We start from the raw sequence: 18,790 nt of genomic DNA on the forward strand, positions 1-18,790 counted from the left end.
AAAATATCCCTCAAAAGGTGAACAGATAAATTGTGGTAGATCAACTCAATGGAATATTATTTAGCAATAAAATGAAAGGACCTATCAAGCCAAGAAAAGACATAGAGGAAACTTAAATATATGTTGCTTAGTCAAAGAAGCCAGTCTGAAAAGGCTACATACTGTATGATTCCAACTAAATGACATTCTGGAAAAGATAAAACTAGAGATAGTAAAAAGATCAATGGTTGTCAAGGGCTTGGAGTAGAGAGGGTGTGATAAATAGGTGGAACACAAGGGATTTTTAGGGCAGTAAAACTACTCTCCATGATGCTATAATGCTGGATACATGACATTGTGTATTTGTCAAAACTCATAGAATTTACAACACAAAGAGTGAACCCTAATGTAAACTATGGACTTTAGTTAATAATAACGTATTAATATTGGCTCATCAATTGTAACAAATGTACCCCACTGATGCAAATAGTAATAAATGGAAACTGACCACAGGAGAGGAAACTGTGCAGACAGTCTGCTCAATTTTCTGTAAGCCTAAAACTTCTCTAACCAACAAAGTCTACTAATTTTAAAAAACATACTCTGTTCAATGAAATATCTAATAAAATTGTAATATTAAAAAACAAAAAAAAATGGGCAAGTGTTTAAATAGACCTTTTTTCTAAATAAAATATACAAACAACCAATACGCACATGAAGAGATGTTCAGCATCACTAATCACTACGGAAATGCAAATCAAAACCACAATGAGATTCCACTTCACACCTATTAGGATGACCATCACAAAACAAACAAACCAAAACAAAAATGGAAAAAACAAGTATTGGAGAGGACCCGGAGAAACTGGAACCCTGTATATTGCTGGTATAAATGTAAAGTTATCTAGTCACTATGGAAAACAGTTCCTCATGTTAAACAGAGTTACCATATGACATAGCAATTCCACTCCTACATATACAGCCAAGGAAAATGAAAACATATGTATACACACACACACACGTACACCAATGGTCACAGCAGCTTTATTCGTAATAGGCAAAAAGTGGAAAGAGGCCAAATGTCTATCAATTGATGAAGGGATAAATACAATGTGGCATGTCCATACAATAGAATATTACTTGGCAATAAAAAGAACAAAGTACTGATACATGCTGTAACATGGATGAACCTTAAAAACATGATGCTAGGTGAAAGAAGCTATTCACAAAAGACCACCTACCATATGATACCATTTATACGAAATGTCCAGAATAGGCAAATCTATAGAGACAGAGAGCAGATTAGCAGTTGCTTGGGGCCATGGGGAAATGAGGGGTGACTGCTAAGGAGGACAGGATTTCTTCTGTGGGTGATGGAAATGTCCTAAACTTAAAGTGACTGCAAAACCCTATGAACATACTATATTCCATTGAATTGTAGGCTTTCATTGTAGTGAAGTTGAGCTTATCAATTGTAGTTGGCCCTTGAATAATGTGGGTGTTAGGATCATTGACCCCCACGCAGTCAAAAATCTGTGTGTAAATTTTGACTCCCCAAAAACTTAATTACAGTTCACGCTCGAATGACATGGGTTTGAACTGCATGGGTCCCCTTGTGCATAGTTAATTGTTACTACTATTAGTAGTTAAGTTTTAGGGGAGTCAAAAATTAATATGCTGATTTTCAACTGCACAAGGGGTTGGTGCCCTGAAGCCCCATGTTGTCCAAGGGCCAACTGTATTCCCAGCCTACTGTTGACTGGCAGCTTTACCAATAACATAAACAGTGGATTGACATGTATTTTGTATGTTGCATGTATTGTATACTGTATTCTTACAATAAATTAAGCTAGAGAAAAGAAAATGTTTTTAAGAAAGTCATAAGGAATACAAAGTATGTTATAGTACTGTAGAAAATCTGTGTATATGTGGACTTCCATAGTTCAAACCTGTGTTGTTCAAGGGTCCACTATATTTCTTTCATGAATAATATCTTTGGTATTGTATCTAAAAGGGCATCACCAGGGCGCCTGGGTGGCTCAGTTGGTTAAGCGACTGCCTTTGGCTCAGGTCATGATCCTGGAGTCCCTGGATCGAGTCCCGCATCGGGCTCCCTGCTCGGCAGGGAGTCTGCTTCTCCCTCTGACCCTCCCCCCTCTCATGTGCTCTCTCTCATTCTCTCTCTCTCAAATAAATAAATAAAATCTTAAAAAAATAATAAAAATAAAAAATAAAAGGGCATCACCATACCCCAAGGTCACCTAGGTTTTGTCCTATGTTATCTTCTAGGAATTGTATAGTTTTGCATTTTACATTTAAGAGCTATAAAAATAAATTTACATTTACATCATATGAGATATTGATCTGTAGTATTCTTTTATTTTAATGTCTTTGTCTGGTTTTGGTATTATGATAATGTTGGCCACATAGAATGATTTAGAAGTATTTTCTCTGCTTCTATCTTCTGAAAGAGATTGTAGAAGACCGGCAAAATCTCTTCCTTAAATGTTTGACAGAATTCACCAGGAATCTATCTGGGACTGGTGCTTTCTTTTTTGAAAGGTTATTAATTATTAATTCAATTTCTTTAACAGATTTAGGCCTATTCAGATCACCTATTTCTTCTTGTATGAGTTTTGACACATTGTCTTTCAAGGAATTGGTCCATTTCATTTAGGTTATTAAATTTGTGGGCACAGATTTGTTCATAGTATTCTTTTATTATCCTTTTAATTTCCCTGGAATCTGTAGTGATGTCCCCTCTTTTATTTCTGATAGTAACAATTTGTGTCCTCTCTCTTTTTTCCTTAGTTAGCCTCATTAAAGGCTTATAGGTTTTATTGATCTTTTTGAAGAACCAGCTTGTGGTTTCATTGATTTTTTTTTTTCCTTTCCAGTTTTATTGATTTCTGCTCTCATTCTTTTCTTTCCCCCCCCCCCCGCCCCTTGGGGGAGGGAAGGTCAGAGGAAGAGGGAGAGAGAGAATCTTATGCAGACTCCACACCCAGTGGAGAGGCAGACACAGAGCTTGACCCCATGACCCTGAGATCATGACCTAGGCCAAAATCAAGAGTCGGGTGCTCAACCGACTGAGACACCCAGGCACCCCAATTTCTGGTCTAATTCTTTTTTTTTTCTTTTTTCCTGGTCTAATTCTTATTATCTCTTTTTTTCTGCTTTGGATTTAATTCGCTCTTCTCTTATAGTTTCCCAAGTTGGAAACTATATTATTGATTTTAGACCTTCTTCTCTTATACATGCATTTCAGTGCTATAAATTTCCCTTTAAGCACTGCTCCCACGGCATCCAACAAATTTTGCTAAGTTGGGTTTTCATTTTCATTTAGTTCAAAATATTTTTAAATTTCTCTTGAGATTTCTTCTTTGACCTACGTGTTATTTATGTGTTGTTTAATCCTCACATATTTGGGGATTTTCCAGTTTTCTTTCTGTTACTGATTTCTAGTTTAATTCCATTGTGTTCTGAGAGCAGACATTGTAGGATTTCTGTTCTTTTAGTTAAGGTGTGTTTTATGGTCCAGAATGTGGTCTATCTTGGTGAATGTTCCACGTGCGCTTAAGAAAAATGTGTGTTCTGCTGTTGTTGGATGAACTGTTGACGTCATTTATATCATTTGATTGATGATGTCGTTGAGTTCAACTACGTCTTTACTTATTCTCTGCCTCCTGAATCTGTCCCTTTTGGAAAGAAGAGTGTTGAGATCTCCAATTCCGATAGCGGATCTCTTTCTCCTTTCACTTCTATCAGTTTTTGCCTCAGGCAGTTTGATGCTGTGTTGTTAGACACGTACACCTTAGGGACAGTTATATCTTCTTGGAGCTGACTCCTTTATCATTATGCAATACCTTTCTTTATCTTTGATAACTTTCCTTACTTTGAAGTCTGCTCTCTCTGAACTTAATAGAGCTACTACTGCTTTTTAAAAATTAGCTTTAGCATGATATATTTTTCTCCCTCTACTTCCAATCTATCTGTATCCTTATATTTATAGTGGGTTTCTTATGGACAAACATATAGTTGGGTCATGTTTTTGATTCACTCTGACAATCTATTAATTGATGCATTTAGACCACTGACATTCAAAAGTGATTATTGATACAACTGGATTAATATCTACCATATTCATTATTGTTTTCTATTTGTTGCCCTCATTCTTTGTTCTTATTTTTGTCTTCCACTCTTTTTCTGCCTTTTGTGGTTTTAATTGAACATTTTGTATGATTGCATTCTTCTTTCCTAGCATATCAGTAATACTCTTTTACTTTTTTAGTGGTTGCCCTAGAGTTTGCAGTAGTTCATTTACAACTAATCCAAGTCCACTTTCAAATAGCACTATACCACTTCACGGGTGGTGTGAATACCTATATTAACAAAATAACCCTAATTCCTTCTTCCCATCCCTTGTATCATTGCTGTCATTCATTTTACTCATGTATAAAATAAGCATATACAGCCCACCCTTGAACAACACTGGTTTGAATTGTGCAGATCCACTTATATGCAGATTTTTTTACAGTCCTGTAAATGTATTTTCTGTTACTTATGATTTTCTTAATAATATTATCTTTTCTGTAGCTTACTCTAATGTGAGAATACAGTATATAATACATAAAACATACAAAATATGTCAGTTGTTATTGATAAGGCTTCCAGTCAACATAGGCTATTAGTAGTTAAGTTTTGGGGGAAATCAAAAGTTATACATGGATTTTCACCTGAGCCCTTAACCCCCACATTGTTCAAGAGTAAACCATATAGATATATGTGAGCTTACATAATTGAATACATTGTTGCTATTATTATTTTGAACAAGTTACCATCTGTTAGATCAACTAGGAATAAGAAAAATAATTCTTTTTGCTTTATCTCCCTGTATTCATTTTTTGATGCTCTTCCTTTAAGTAGATCCAAGTTTCTGACCCATGTTATGTTCCTTCTCTCTAAACAACTTCTTTAACATTTCTTGCAAGCCAGGTCTACTAGCAACAAATTCCCTCAATTTGTCTGAGAAAGTCTATTTCTTCACTTTTAAAAGATAATTTTTCAGGGTACCAAATTTTAGGTTGGTGATTTTTTTCTCTCAACATTTCAAATGTTTCACTCCATGCTCTTCTTGGTTGCATGGTTTCTGAGGAGAGGTCAGATGTAATTTTTATCTTTGTTCTTCTATAGATAAGGTGTTTTTTCCTCTGGCTTCCTTTGGTACTTTATCTTTGATTTTCTGTAATTTGAAAATGATATGCCTAGGTGTAGGGGTTTTTGTCTTTATTTTTGGCATATATCTCTGAGCTTCCTGGATCTGTGGTTTGATGTTTGATTTGGAGAAATTCTCAGTCATTATTGTTTCAAATATTTCTTCCATTCCTTTATCTTTCTTTCCTCCCTTTGGTATTCCCATTATGTGTATGTTCCATCTGTTGTAGTTGTCCCACAGTCCTTGGGTATTCTTTTCTGTTTTCTTCAGTATTTTTCTTTTCTTTTTGGTTTTTGAGAATTGTATTGATATATTCTCTAGTTCAGAGTCTCTCCTCAGCCATATCCAGTATACTAACACCAAACACATTCTTCATTTCTGTTACAGTGGTTTGTTTTTATTTATTTATTTATTTATTTATTTATTTATTTATTTATTTATTTATTTAATCTATCTATCTATCTCTGGCACTTCTTTTTGGCTCTTTCTTAGGATTTCCATCTATCTGCTTACATTGCTCCTCTGTTTTTCATGCTATTTTATTCATTAGAGTCCTTAGCACATTATTCACAGGTGTTTAAAATCCCTAGTCCGCTAATGCCCTGCTATGTTGGGTTCTGATGTTTGCTCTGTCTCTTCAAATTGTGTTTTTTGCCTCTTTATATGCCTTGTAATTTCTTCTTGATAGCCAGACATAGTGGAATGGGTAAAAGGAAGTGCCGTAAATAGGCCTTTAGTAATATGGTGGTAAGATGTGGGGAGGAGAGGAAGCTTTCTATAGTCTTATGATTAGATTCCAGCCCCTAGGCTGTGAACTCCACAAGCATTTCTCAGGTTCTTCTCCCAGGGTCAGAATGGCGAGTGGGCTGGAGTTGGGTATTTCTCTCCCACAGGTAGGTTAGGCTCTGATAATACCCCAGTAAATTAGGCCCTGGTTAATTAGTTTCCTCTGAAGGCGAGGCTTGTTAACCAGAAAAAGAATGCTCTGGTGTATTTCTTTCTTTCCTTTTTTTTAAATTTTATTTATTTATTTGAGAGAGAGAGACACAGTGAGAGAGGGAACACAAGCAGGGAGAGTGGGAGAGGGAGAAGCAGGCTTCCCGCCAAGCAGGGAGCCAGATGCGGGGCTCGATCCCAGGACCCTGAGATCATGACCTGAGCCAAAGGCAGACGCTTAAGGACTGAGCCACCCAGGCACTCTTGTTCTGGTGTATTTCAAATGGTTCCTTTTCTTCTCCGGCTGTGGGAAGCCTCAGGGGTTTTTCTCTGATATTTACTATGAGAATCTGGTTGAGCTCCTGAAAGTAAATCTCACAATATTGTGGGGACTCCCTTTGACTGGGTCCCCCTGCACTTTTTAACACTCAGAATTGTCTACACTGAGCCTCCAGAAATTTGTTAATTACAATTCAGGTTTTCCTACCCCATCACTCATTCCACAAAGGTTTCCACTCATGGGTCTCTGCTCTAGTAAGCCGTGATGAATTGTACTTGCCTGTCTGTCTCTCCAACTTTGGGGCTAGCAGTCTGCCCTGTGTCCTCCCCCTTTCTTATGGATCCAAGAAGAACTGTTCATTTTTCAGTCTTTTTACTTTTACTTATTGCTAGGATGGAGTGGTGACTTGTAAGCTACTTATTAGGAATCAGTTTGGAATGCCAAAGTTCAAATTATACACTTTAAATGGGTGAATTTTATGGTATGTGAATTATATCTCAATAAAGATGTTAAAAAGTTTTGGAAAAGGAAAAGTTAGAAAAGCTTTCCACAACATTCTAGAGTTTCTAACTCCAACATAAAGGTTGAAATCTGAGAGGCAATCCATTCCTTACCACTTCTACCCAATACCAACTCTTTTTTTTTTTTAAAGATTTTATTTTTGGGTGCCTGGGTGGCTCAGTTGGTTAAGCGACTGCCTTCGGCTCAGGTCATGATCCTGGAGTTCCAGGATCAAGTCCCGCATCGGGCTTCCTGCTCAGCAGGGAGTCGGTTTCTCCCTCTGACCCTTCCCCCTCTCATGCTCTCTCTGTCATTCTCTCTCTCAAATAAATAAATAAATAAAATCTTTAAGATTTTATTTTTAAGTAATCTCTATACCCAATGTGGGGCTCAAACTTACAACCCCAAGATCAAGAGTCATATGCTCTACCAACTGAGCCAGCCAGGGGCCCCAACCCAAAACCAACTTTTAAGTCTTCATTGAAAGTGTTCTTAATGAATTATTGCATTCATTAGTCTACGTTAGTTAGGTGAAAGCAAGGAAATGTCACTGTTACTCATAGCCTTATCCAAAGACACTTGATCCTTTAGATTCCTTTTTCTGTCCAGGCATCAATCATTCCCAGGAGTTCCTGGAAAACTATACAAGCACAAATCAAGGAAATATCATCTCAAAAGGCACCTAGGGAACCTCCAGGTCAGTTGGCGGTGGGAGTCCTAGAAAAGAATTTTCTCAGAAGTACTTAGGCCTTGCTTGTGGTTATCTTAATGCAATCTCCAAACTTGAAGATGTTATTTTCTGAGAATTAAACTAGTAAAAACTAACACGAAGTAGAGATAGCTGATGGAAGAAACACATCATATTAAGAAAAGATGTAAACATCTTCCTAATAAGAATCTTGAGAAATCCCTATTCATTATTAATTCATACATTCAACAACTCCTTATTGAAGACTCATTATGTGCCAGCCACTGTACCAGGTGCTGAGTTATAATAAACTCTCATGGAGTTTAAAATCTAGAGGGACTAATAAAGGTTCACAGGAAGTTTGTATTTCACTGGACCTGGGATAAAATTGAAGAAATCAATACCCCAACAATTATAATGTACCAATTTCTTACAACATGAATATGTTAGCTGACGGTAAATGGAGTAAAAAAAAAAAAAAAATGGAACCTGGATAATAAGAATTTGGTGGTGTTTATTTGGACCATTCCAGAATAAGACACCAATGGATACAAATATTTCAGTATTAGAGAGATGGATGATACGATGAAAACAGTGATTAGCTCTTTAAAAATGAATTTTCTTGGGGTGCCTGGGTGGCTCAGTTGTTAAGCATCTGCCTTCGGCTCAGGTCATGATCCCAGGGTCCCGGGATCCAGCCCCACATCAGGCTCCCAGCTCAGCGGGAAGCCTGCTTCTCCCTCTCCCACTCCCCCTGCTCTCGCTGTGTCTCTTTCTGTCAAATAATAAATAAAATCTTTTTAAAAAAATTAAAAATGAATTTTCTTTCATTTTAATCCTAAACTCCAAGACCATACATTTCACTTTTTCCTAATTTTCTGTTTATCAACCAACTTTTAAATTTCAAATACAGTTTCTAAGGAACCTCAACAACTTAGAAAAGTCATTTTAGCTAGCTATGGTTGATTTATCTTACATATCAAAATTTGGATGCATAATTTGATGATAAATTGATGATGGCAGAGAATGTTTGAGATCTGGGCAATTCTAGGAAATATGACATATGTTCAACCCTCATCCCTCTAATGGGGGAGGCTGAGAAGCATTCCTCAGGGCAGGCTGTTGGTGCATGAAGCCTACATGTAAACACAGTATGGTGACTATGCAAGAAGGGTTGAGGAAAGGGTCTAAACATTGCCATACAAGGTAGGGTGCCTAAGAAAAGTGTCAGGAGTAAATCACACAGCTTAGCAGAATTAAGGACCAGGAATCATAAGAGCAAAGCAGCAAGTTAGACAGTCAAACAAGAAATGATGCCAACACATTCTCCAGGTAACGAAACTAAGCCAGCAGCTGAATTTGAACTTATTCTAAGATCATTTTCATTGGTGGTATGGTTTAATGGGGCTGTAAAAGGATACCCTGGACCCTTCCTCCAAAGGAGAAAGCTGAAATGTCCTGAGTTTGTACCGGAAAAGAACTTGGGGCCCTCTGATAGGCTTCTCAAGGGGGCTTATGCCCATTCTAATGATTTAAGTATGGGAATTAGCTAGGGTATTGCTGGAAATCTAAAACTTTGTCCAAAATATAATCAGCTTTATTCAGTTGTTGAGGTTGGTCACTAAAATTCAGGATTTAGGGGACTTGGCAGAGAGTGAGGGGAGAAAAAGGACTGAACCCAAAAGAAGAAGGTCATCTAGACTGAGAAGGCCATGTGGTTAAAATCCACTATTTCTTCTATCTTATACTATGTGGTGGTGGTCTTCCTGTTTTCAGCATGTCAGGAAAAGCTAATATGCACAGAGAAAAACCAAATGATATCTCACCTTATATGTCATGCCCTGCTACCAAATGATGAAAGGCATATTCTTTATATTGATCTCAGAGTACAGGAAGGTATTTAGAAGGTTCTCTTGCACTTCCCAGAGCTCTCCAGATATCAGTTAGCTATTAAGGTGTTGGCATGCAGTCCAGGCAAAGAATAAATGCAAAAATTATAGTTATTATAAAAGAAGGTATTCTGGAGGAGAGAAGTGTCAGAAGATGTTTAAAGATAATTCTGTAGCAGCTAGATAGGAAGAGCACTTCAGCAAACCAGTTGAGGTTTTCTAATGTACCTGGTTCATAATGCTCTGGCCATTAGCCCTTTTAAGTAGTGGATAGATAAGTGAAGATACAGAAAGCTTTGAACAATACCTTCCAAACCAGGATAAAGCTAGACATTATTGCCAGGAAGCTGAATAGTTCATGAAGACAGAAGATCTCTTTAACAGTGATTACCTAAGCCTGTCATAAATGGGGGACAATAAAGAGGATGATGTATGCCATACTCATGAGCCCATTCATTACTACAAGGACAGTGTCATGACTATGGAATGGGTACAGATCTATATTTAGTCCACTGTGATGAGATGATGAAGATCATGTTAATGATGCTAGTAATAGTGTCCCAGGACATTTAGGAATGAGAAATAGGCATGGCAGTCATCCAGGTGTGACTCTAACCCAAGAGAATAGGAAATAGCATACTATAGGTTTCACATATTCAGCCAACAAATACAGAGCACCTATTACATGTTAGGCACTGTTCTAGACTCAAGGGGATCCAGGTTGGAAAAAAAAAAAAAAACCTGTCTGTCCTCATGGAGCTTACACTCTAGTGAGGAAAGCAGATATTAAACAAATTAGTCAAGGGGTGCTTGGGTGGCTCAGTCAGTAAGCATCTGCCTTGGGCTCAGGTCATGATCCCAGGGATTGAGCCTGGCATTATCACAGCCTGCTTCTGTCCCTCCCCTGCTCATGCTCCCCAACTCGTGCTCTCTCTTGCTCTCTCTCTCAAATAAATAAAATCTTAAAAAAATAAACAAATTAGTCAAATAGTGATAAGTGTTTGAAGAAAAATAAAGCAGAGCAAAGAAGCAGAGTGATAAAGGTGCTATCTTAAACAGGGTGGACTGGAAAAACCTTGCTGAGATGACATTCTAGGAGGAGGTTTGAATAAATGGGAGAGAAAACCAAGCTACCCTTTTGAAGGAGAGCTTTCAGATAGGGAGAATAGCAAATGCAAAGGTCCTGAGGCAGGAACAAGGTAGGAGTGTCACAAAGGAGGGTCACCAAGATTTCCTCTGGGCTAGAATCAGAGTTATAAATGGGCTACAGTGACTTGGTGGGTTGGTGTGAAACACATACAGCAATTAGGTATGAACTTCTGAGTTGAAACAAATATCTATCTGGTCCTCTCACTTCTACACAACTCCTGGATCTCACCTGGTCATTATCTGAATATAATCTGTTTTCCTCCAATGGAAGCTCCATAAGGACAGACCCTAGACATGGGCATAAAACCACTGTCTGCATTGGAGAGTTATCTTCAGCTCTGGCTGGGATAGGATGACCCCTGGAGACAGAACAGCCTCCACTAGCCATTAATATTAATGTTTCTGACATAAAGCTTAAGACAATGGTTCTCAGTTCCAGTCTAGCAGAGTCAGCATCACCTGGATGCTTGTCAGAAATGCAAATTCTTGGGTCCTACCTGGAACCTACTAAATCAGAAACTCTGGGGGTGGGGCCTCAACTACATGATTTAACAAGCCCTCCAGGTGATTTTGATGCACAATAAAGTTGGGGAATGATTGTTGCAAGTTGTAGAGGTCCAAGACCACCATCACTTGAAAAATAAATTAGCACTCTTGGAAGGCTTAGATGGCTCCAATTTTCACCCATTAGGATCAAGTTCTTGGGAAAACTGGCTCAAGAAAGAGGTCACAGGTAACAAGATGACCCCTACTATAGGTTGAAGGTGCCACCTTCAAGTCTTGAGTGAGTCAGAGGAAAACAAACTCTTCAGCTGAGGTATGTAGTCTCAAGTTTGGACCAGATAAACATTTTCTTTCCTTAAAGAAGTAAGCTTTGGGGGATATCAGAACAGAGAAGACAATAATTATGTAAGACAAACTGGGAGTCTTCCATTTCAGATCAGCTAACACCTCATCAAGCATAATGTGAAAGGGTTAGCTGGTTAGTAAGTCCATAATCCAACGACTATACCTTTAGTCTCTTAAATACATTTCCCTGGGTTGACTGAGAGGCAGTTTGATAAGGGACCACCCAGACTAGGATGGTCAAAGGGGATGCATAAGATTATCTCTATTAGTCAGTGGAAGATGAAAAAAGTGTTCCAGAGGTCTACTGGTATCCTTGCATATTTGATTGAAAGAAGAGCATCTGTAAGACTATTTTCTTACTCAATGATCTTCCCCATTCAGTTGACAGTTGAAGCGCCCTTAGAGTTTCAGCTTTAGGAAAACTCGAATTCTCTGGAGCTTGTCCTAGAAGGTTGGGACCAGGAGATCAATGTTGAATGGCAACTAGGTTGAGATTAAGACAATCTTTACAGAGGCAGAACTCCCACTGATTTTCCTTCAACAAGAGTACAGGCTCTCGGGTCACTTATAACATGGCATCTATATATGGAAAACCTTGTCTCTAATGCAGAAAACAAGTACACCTACTTGGAAGAAACTTGGGCTGTGGGGAGCAATCACCTCCATGTATCAGTTGCATTCAGTGTTGAAGAAATGTTGCATCCTGGTCTGCATAAACCAGGATGTGAGTGGTTTTGACAGTCCTACTGTCAAAGGAAGAGAACGGTGCTGGGAACTGGGCAATTCTGGTGACAGATCATCTAAATGAAGGAAGGAATATGGTAGTAAGGTCTTACACCTCCAGGGATAAGTGGTAACACAGGGGGTAGATGGGGGTTACACTACTGTCCTGGTACACTCCCTCATTTGCAGCCTGGTAAATAGTCATCTCAGGAGTCCCGGGTTGCCAAGGCCAGTTGTCCATCAGTGGCCAGGAGAGGTGTGTGCAGAGGAGAGGTTCTGGGTCTAGTGGGCGGCTGGATCTGCTGGGTCAGAGCCTGGCCCACAAAGCTACTGTTGCCCCTGAGCCTTTGTGCTGGAGGTCGTTGTCTCACGCTCTCAGCTCTCCAGGAATTCTAACCACCTTTCCTTGCAAAGGTTAGGGGCCTACATGACTCACTCCTTTGCTGTGTCCCAGTGCAGGACCAAATGGCTTCCTTCTGTTGGGAACTGATCCTCCATAGGCCAGAAACACACACACACACACACACACACTCGGGGCCTACCTCGTCACAGTACAGGCAGGGCTGGCCTATTCTAAGCTGCTCTTAGCGGGAGTCAGAGAAGATAGTTAACGGCAACTGCTTCCCCGCCAAGTGTGAGATTAGAAACAAAATGTGCTCCATTTCCCATTAGGATTAGAGCTCAGCTTGTCCACACACAGCCTCATGTGGAGTCCCTATGAATTCTTCAGGCTGACAGCAGCAGGGGGACATCAGGCCAGGGTTTTGGGGTGCTGTGGCATTGGTATCTCTTGGCTCACCTCTGCCAACCATGCTGTTTGATGCCATGACTTCCTTGCTTAGGCCCTAGGTGGAGAGGAGCCAGGTGGTGGCATTTCCCATTTCACCAGAGCGCACAACTGCTCCTGCCGCCTCCAAGTCATCCTCAACCCAGGAGCCAGATCCTGTCACTCTTCAGTGAGTTCCCACAGCTGGGGAGTGGGAAGACCTAGAAGGCCCAGCATGATTTGGCTCTTATACTATCTTTACAGTTCAATCTCCAGCTACTCTTCTCCCACCCGAGTTGTGCTGGCCTTCTCTGCTCCTCCAATGAGCCAAACTCCTTCTCAATTCAGATCCTACAGTCCCTTTTTCCAAAAAGCTCTTCTTTCCCCTTTTCCTGGCTAAGGCATACGCATCTTTCGGGTCTTCCTTGGAAAGTGTTTTTCCAACTTCTCGGGCCAGATTAGGTACACTGTTATTACACTCTGATTATGTGGTATTATTTTCACTGTACTAGCATCATTCTAATGATCTGTGTGTGATGATGTGATTGCTGTCTTACTCCCAGAGAACTATAAACTTGATGAGAGTAGGCAATGTCCCTGTTTTGTTTGCTAGTCTATTCCCACCGCCAACTACAGTGCCTGACATAGTATGTGTTCAATCAATTTTCTGGGAAGGAATAAAAAGGAGGGAGGTGGGGAGGAAGGAAGAAAAGGAGGAAGGAAAAAAGGAAGGAAAGACGATAGAAAGCAGGCAGGGAGAGAGTCAGAAAAGAAGGAACAGAGGTCCCATTGGGGCTAATTGGGAAGACATTTGATTCTCCATCTCTAAGGAGAAAGCTGGAAGGGTTCACTGTAGCTCTCACCTGAGGCCTCAGTGTTTAAAGGCACAAGTTAACATCAGAATTTTGTTTGTGGGATAATGCTGAGTTCAAACCACAGAAGCGGCTCCAAATGGATCATCAGAGCTAAGGGGGTCTGCAGTGACCTGAGTTTTAGGTATAGAGCAAAATGAGAAAGGGAAAAGCAGGGAAGATAAAGGCAAATAAGAAATAATCTATACAAAGTCAAGGAAGTGGAGGACAGGGCCACCAGCTGGACTTACTTCTCGTACCTAGCAGCTATTTATGAATGGGCAAAGCAGGTCTGATAAAAGGGACACAGACCACGCACAGTTGTCATATACAGACATATGTTGCTCCAACATCTTAATAAGTTCGTATCCTTGTGTATAAACCATTTTCCTGTGAGTATGGTTAACTCTAGGTTCACTAAAATGAGACTGAATTAAGTTATAGTTTGTGCATTTCAAAGCTTAGGACTTAGCCATGGTGCCTGCCTGCATAGTGCCCTGCCAGAGGGAAACTCTGCCTAAGCGGTCCACTGCTCCCTCCCTTCCCTACCTCTCTATGGCATCCTCTTTGGAAATTCAACATCTTGAACCAAAGTTATCAAGCTCTTCGCTTACACGCTGTCTCATGTTATCTCCCTTCTTGATCACAGGCTCCTGGGAGAAAGGGAAAGTGTCTAGCTCATTCTCTCATCTATTGAGCCCAGTGCAATGACTTTGAATAGTAATGCTTCGAAAAAATTAATGAGGGGCACCTGGGTGGCTCAGTCAGTTAAGCATCTGCCTTTGGCTCTAGTCATGATCCCAGGACTCCACTTGGGGCTCCCTGCTCAGGGGGAGTCTGCTTCTCCCTCTCCCTCTGTCCTCCCTCTTGCTTGTGCTCTCTGTCTCAAATAAATAAAAATAAAATCTTTAAAAAAAGAAAAAAATGGGGGCGCCTGGGTGGCTTAGTTGGTTAAGCGACTGCCTTCGGCTCAGGTCATGATCCTGGAGTCCCAGGATCGAGTCCCGCTCAGCGGGGAGTCTGCTTCTCCCTCTGACCCTACCCCCTCTTGTGCTCTCTCTCTCTCTCACTCTCTCTCTCAAATAAATAAAATAAAAAAAAAAACTCAGCATTTAAAAAAATAGGATAAAGTAGATTAGTGCCTTATAGGCATGAGGAAGCCAACTGAATCACTATTGATTAAATCAAGCTGTTCTTCATAGACAGTACTGTCCCTCTTTGTAGTTTCCCAGATGATCTACTTACTCTCAATGTCTCCCCGACCACACACACACACACATTTTCTCCCTGTGTCTTAATTCAAATTTCGTAGTTGTATCCTAATTTATAATGTATGCATAAACTTCATTTCCCAATACTCCTTTCCACCTCTCCCCACCCCCTTGTTTAACCACATGCCTCACCATTTTTCAAAATAGGTATGCCTTCCATGGTGCCTGGATCATCCATAGCAGGTGGAGACTTCAGGTTGTCTATCTCAGGTGGTGGCTTTTGTATGAGCATGCTGGAAGTTGAAGCTTCCCCAGCTGAGAAGCAATATCTCTAGGTTACCCTCAAGGTGGGATTCAGGGAAAGGAGTGCTACTTATTCTCTTTCATTTCCTCTGTAACTCTTAGCTGTCCAGGGCCTTTTCCCCCATAATCCAGTGAAAAATTAGAGAAGTCATGACTTTTCTCAACAACTATCTTACCCTAAAAAAAAGGTTCTATTCCAAGCAGAACATGTAACTAGCTACTTTGAGACTGTGGTAGAATAGAAAGTCATTTCTCTCTGGGACTCTATCTTACAGGTTTCAGTGTCAATTACAGTCATAACAAGGACTCGGACAGATGAGCCCAGAAAGGGATTCACAAAGCACAGAGAAATCAACTACCAGGTCATGTGCTATAAATCTTGTCCTTCCTCAACTCCCTGGTCCGTCCTTTGTATCTGCCTGGGCCTATTCCCACACGTGAGACCAAAATCTCACCTGATACTTGTACAAGGAAGAGACATGACTCAGAGACAAATATTTTACTATACTGGGGACGGAATAAAGTCAGTTGGCCCCTAACACCTACATTTAGACTAGTAAGTTTCACATCCCATACTGAAACTCCCTGCAAGAGAACCCATCTGTCACTGGAGTAGGATCAGGAGACAATGGTACCTGTGCGCTGGGGAGGCCTGACTACCCCGTGAGATTGAATCACGCACATGAAAAATTTCAGATGAAATTCCTCTTTACGCATGGCTGTCTCCTAGAAATAGAGATGGAGTTTAATCCATTTGAACAGATCTGTGGAATGATTAGGTTGGACAAAACAGACATGGATCAGGTATGCCCAATACTAAAGGCCTTAGGACATGACAATATAAAATACCAGTATATGAAGGGATACAAATGATCTACTTTTATGTATTTGACAGGACAAGATCTCCTGAATTCAGCAAGTATTCTCCTTTTTACCTCAGAGTAGGTAAAAGGCTGGGGCCTCCAGAGGCTCCCCTTCTTTAAGTCTGAGCTCAGACTTCTGAGGTCTAGAGGGCCTACTCAGAAGCATTTCCTCCAAGACTTCTAGAGAGGGCCTGGGTCCAGAGGCCAAGTTGAAGGACTTGGCAAAAAGTCTGAATTAACAAACGTATTTCTTCTATTTTCTTTTTAAAAGTAGGGCACAGATTACACGTTAATCCATTCAGTCACAGGAACACCACCAGGGCCATTTAGTTCTTCAGAGGGCCGACACTTGGGTCCTTTTCTATCTTTACTCAGGAAAGTACATCTCTGGTGGACCCCCAATAGCTTTCCTCACACCTCTGCCCATGTTTCAAACTCCTCCAGAGTCTGGAAGGTTCTACATGTTTCCGGAGTCTAACCTAAGCTCATCCTAAGATGCTTTTTTTTTTTTCTTTTTCCAAATGGCCAATCAAGCATGATGTGATGCAAAGAACACAGGACTGCAAGTTAAGAAACTTGTTTCCTAGTCCCAGATCTGCCATGCACTTTATAACTTTGGGAAATGACTTCACTTCCCTGAAACTGTTAGGACTAAAATCTTTCCCACAACCACTACAACCACCAACGTTCCGTGATTCTCAATAATACACGAAACAGAGCTCGACTCAGCTCTCAGGTCTGCATCTGTCAAGGTGGCCACAAGTTCCCGCCAGCCGAGGGAGGGCCACAGCGAAAAGCTGCCATGGAAACCAGAGCGAAAGCAAAAATCGCCGAGCGGAACCAGAAGACGGCGTGCAAGGGGATCGAGGGAACAGAAAAAAGCGAAGGACGTCCGGTTACACTAACAGTAATCCGAGAACGAGAACGGGAACGAGAGAAACCCCAAACTGAAAGGGGAACGGGAAACGATGACTTCACCCTTAGATGGTCCCTGGGCTTCTCAGGCCTGGCCACACTGCGCAGGCGTTCCCCGGGTCCTCAACTCTGCTCTTTGACCTCCCGCTCCACCCCACCCCCCCCCTCCGCAGCCACCGGGCGGCTCTTCCGGTGTTGTGGAGGCTGTTCCGGTTCGCGGCGGTTCCCGGGTTTTGCGTTCCGCGCCCGGCCGGAAACCCCTTCGCATAGCAGCCGGTTCCGGTTCGGTGAGTGGCGGCGGGAAGCTGGGGGAGGGGTGAGGATGGAGGGAGCCTGGGCCGGGAGGCAGTGCCGGTCCGGGCCCAGCAGCCTGGGCTGGGCTGGGCGGAAGCGGGGAGGGCTGTGGGGACGGCGCTTTTCCCTCTGCCCCGCCCCCTGGGACCACCTCCCCTCTCCCCTGCTCTCCACCGGCCGCGATCTGGCCGGCGGCCGTTAGTTAGGCTTCCCGAGGCCGGTCCTTCAGGCCCCTTTCTCCTGGGCCGGGGAGAGGCCGTCTCCCTGCCGTTACCACGGGCCCCGTCTCAGCGGCCAGCCCTGCTTGTGGGGAAAAGGCCGGTTGGGATTTCGGGGCTTTCCCGCCCGGGCAGGGTCTTCTCTCAAGGGAAAGCCGTTTTCACCGGGAAGCTCAGCTTTCTGTTACACCTGCTTCACCTCCCGACTTCCTTGAGACCTGAATGGTATTTCTCGACTACTTCTGCGTCTCACGTAAACATTTCTCCAACTCTTTTACTCTGTGGTATCTCCCTGAGCTGTGAAAACGCTAGTGCCACCACCAGAGAGAAACGGCTGGACCCTTCTGCCCAGGTTATGAAAATCCCCTTAAACTGCCACGGTTTGCTTACCTGGCTCATCGCCTCCTGGTCATTCCCTTGAACCGTCTCTTTCTTGGTTGTTCCCTAACGTGGTCTCTCTGGATATATGCCCGGCTTCTCTTGAGCTTGGTGATTTCTGTTTATCGGTGCCTCTGCAGTGTGTTCACTATCTTGTTGGCAATAACTTACTCCTTTATCACTTTCAAGTCAGCCTTATTAAGGTCATTTCACTTCACATTTGGTACACTTATTTGGGGTGGTGGTGATGCTTGTGAAGTTTATATAAAGCCTTATATAGGCTACCACCTATTTTACTTAGGGTCTTTGTTCTAATCGGATATTCTGAATGGAGTAGATCACATCATCTCCTGAATCTTTATCCTTTGTAGAGATAATTTGTGTTAAGCACTCGTGTTGAAAGATGGATTACATTGAATTTGAAATTAGAGTTGCAGTGAAGCCTTAAGCATCTCATAAGCATGAGCCCTCGACCTTCTTCCAATTAGAGATCCCCTGTTTTCCCTTTAGTCCCAATTTTGGAAGCCTCATTTTGTTTTTATTTTGAGAAGTCTCATTCATTTTTGCCTGATTCCAATTAATTATCCTGACTGCAAACCTGGTCTTCATGTCACCCATCTGATGAGTTAAATCTGGAGCGAGCAAATGGATTAAAAAACAGGTTCTGCCACTTCAGGCTAAGGTGATGTAACTCTTGACTACTGCTTTGAAAGTCTTTCCTTTCCTTTACCTGACTCCCACGCCTCCTGCCAATGCACCAGCTTTATTTCTTGCTATAAGTA

General features: G+C 41.5%; 2 protein-coding genes across 5 annotated transcripts in view; one reads left to right on the top strand and one right to left on the bottom strand.

The window, feature by feature from the left end:
- Positions 1-18,103, bottom strand: part of PFKM (phosphofructokinase, muscle) — a 45,313-nt gene extending 27,210 nt beyond the window's left edge. The window contains exon 1 of the mRNA XM_032420261.1: positions 18,021-18,103. The gene's annotated coding sequence lies outside the window, so the exon portion shown is untranslated. The remainder of the gene's footprint in view (positions 1-18,020) is intronic.
- Positions 17,268-18,790, top strand: part of SENP1 (SUMO specific peptidase 1) — a 49,562-nt gene continuing 48,039 nt past the window's right edge. The window contains exons 1-2 of one of the 4 annotated variants that reach the window (XM_032420263.1): positions 17,434-17,883; positions 18,560-18,690. The gene's annotated coding sequence lies outside the window, so the exon portion shown is untranslated. Of the gene's footprint in view, positions 17,406-17,433; positions 17,983-18,194; positions 18,691-18,790 lie in introns of those variants that run through there. The other 3 variants (XM_032420265.1, XM_032420264.1, XM_032420262.1) reach the window with 3 other exon arrangements.

This window comes from Phoca vitulina, unplaced genomic scaffold, assembly GCF_004348235.1.
Source record: "Phoca vitulina isolate PV1807 unplaced genomic scaffold, GSC_HSeal_1.0 scaffold23, whole genome shotgun sequence".
Classification (NCBI taxonomy): Eukaryota; Metazoa; Chordata; class Mammalia; order Carnivora; family Phocidae; genus Phoca; species Phoca vitulina.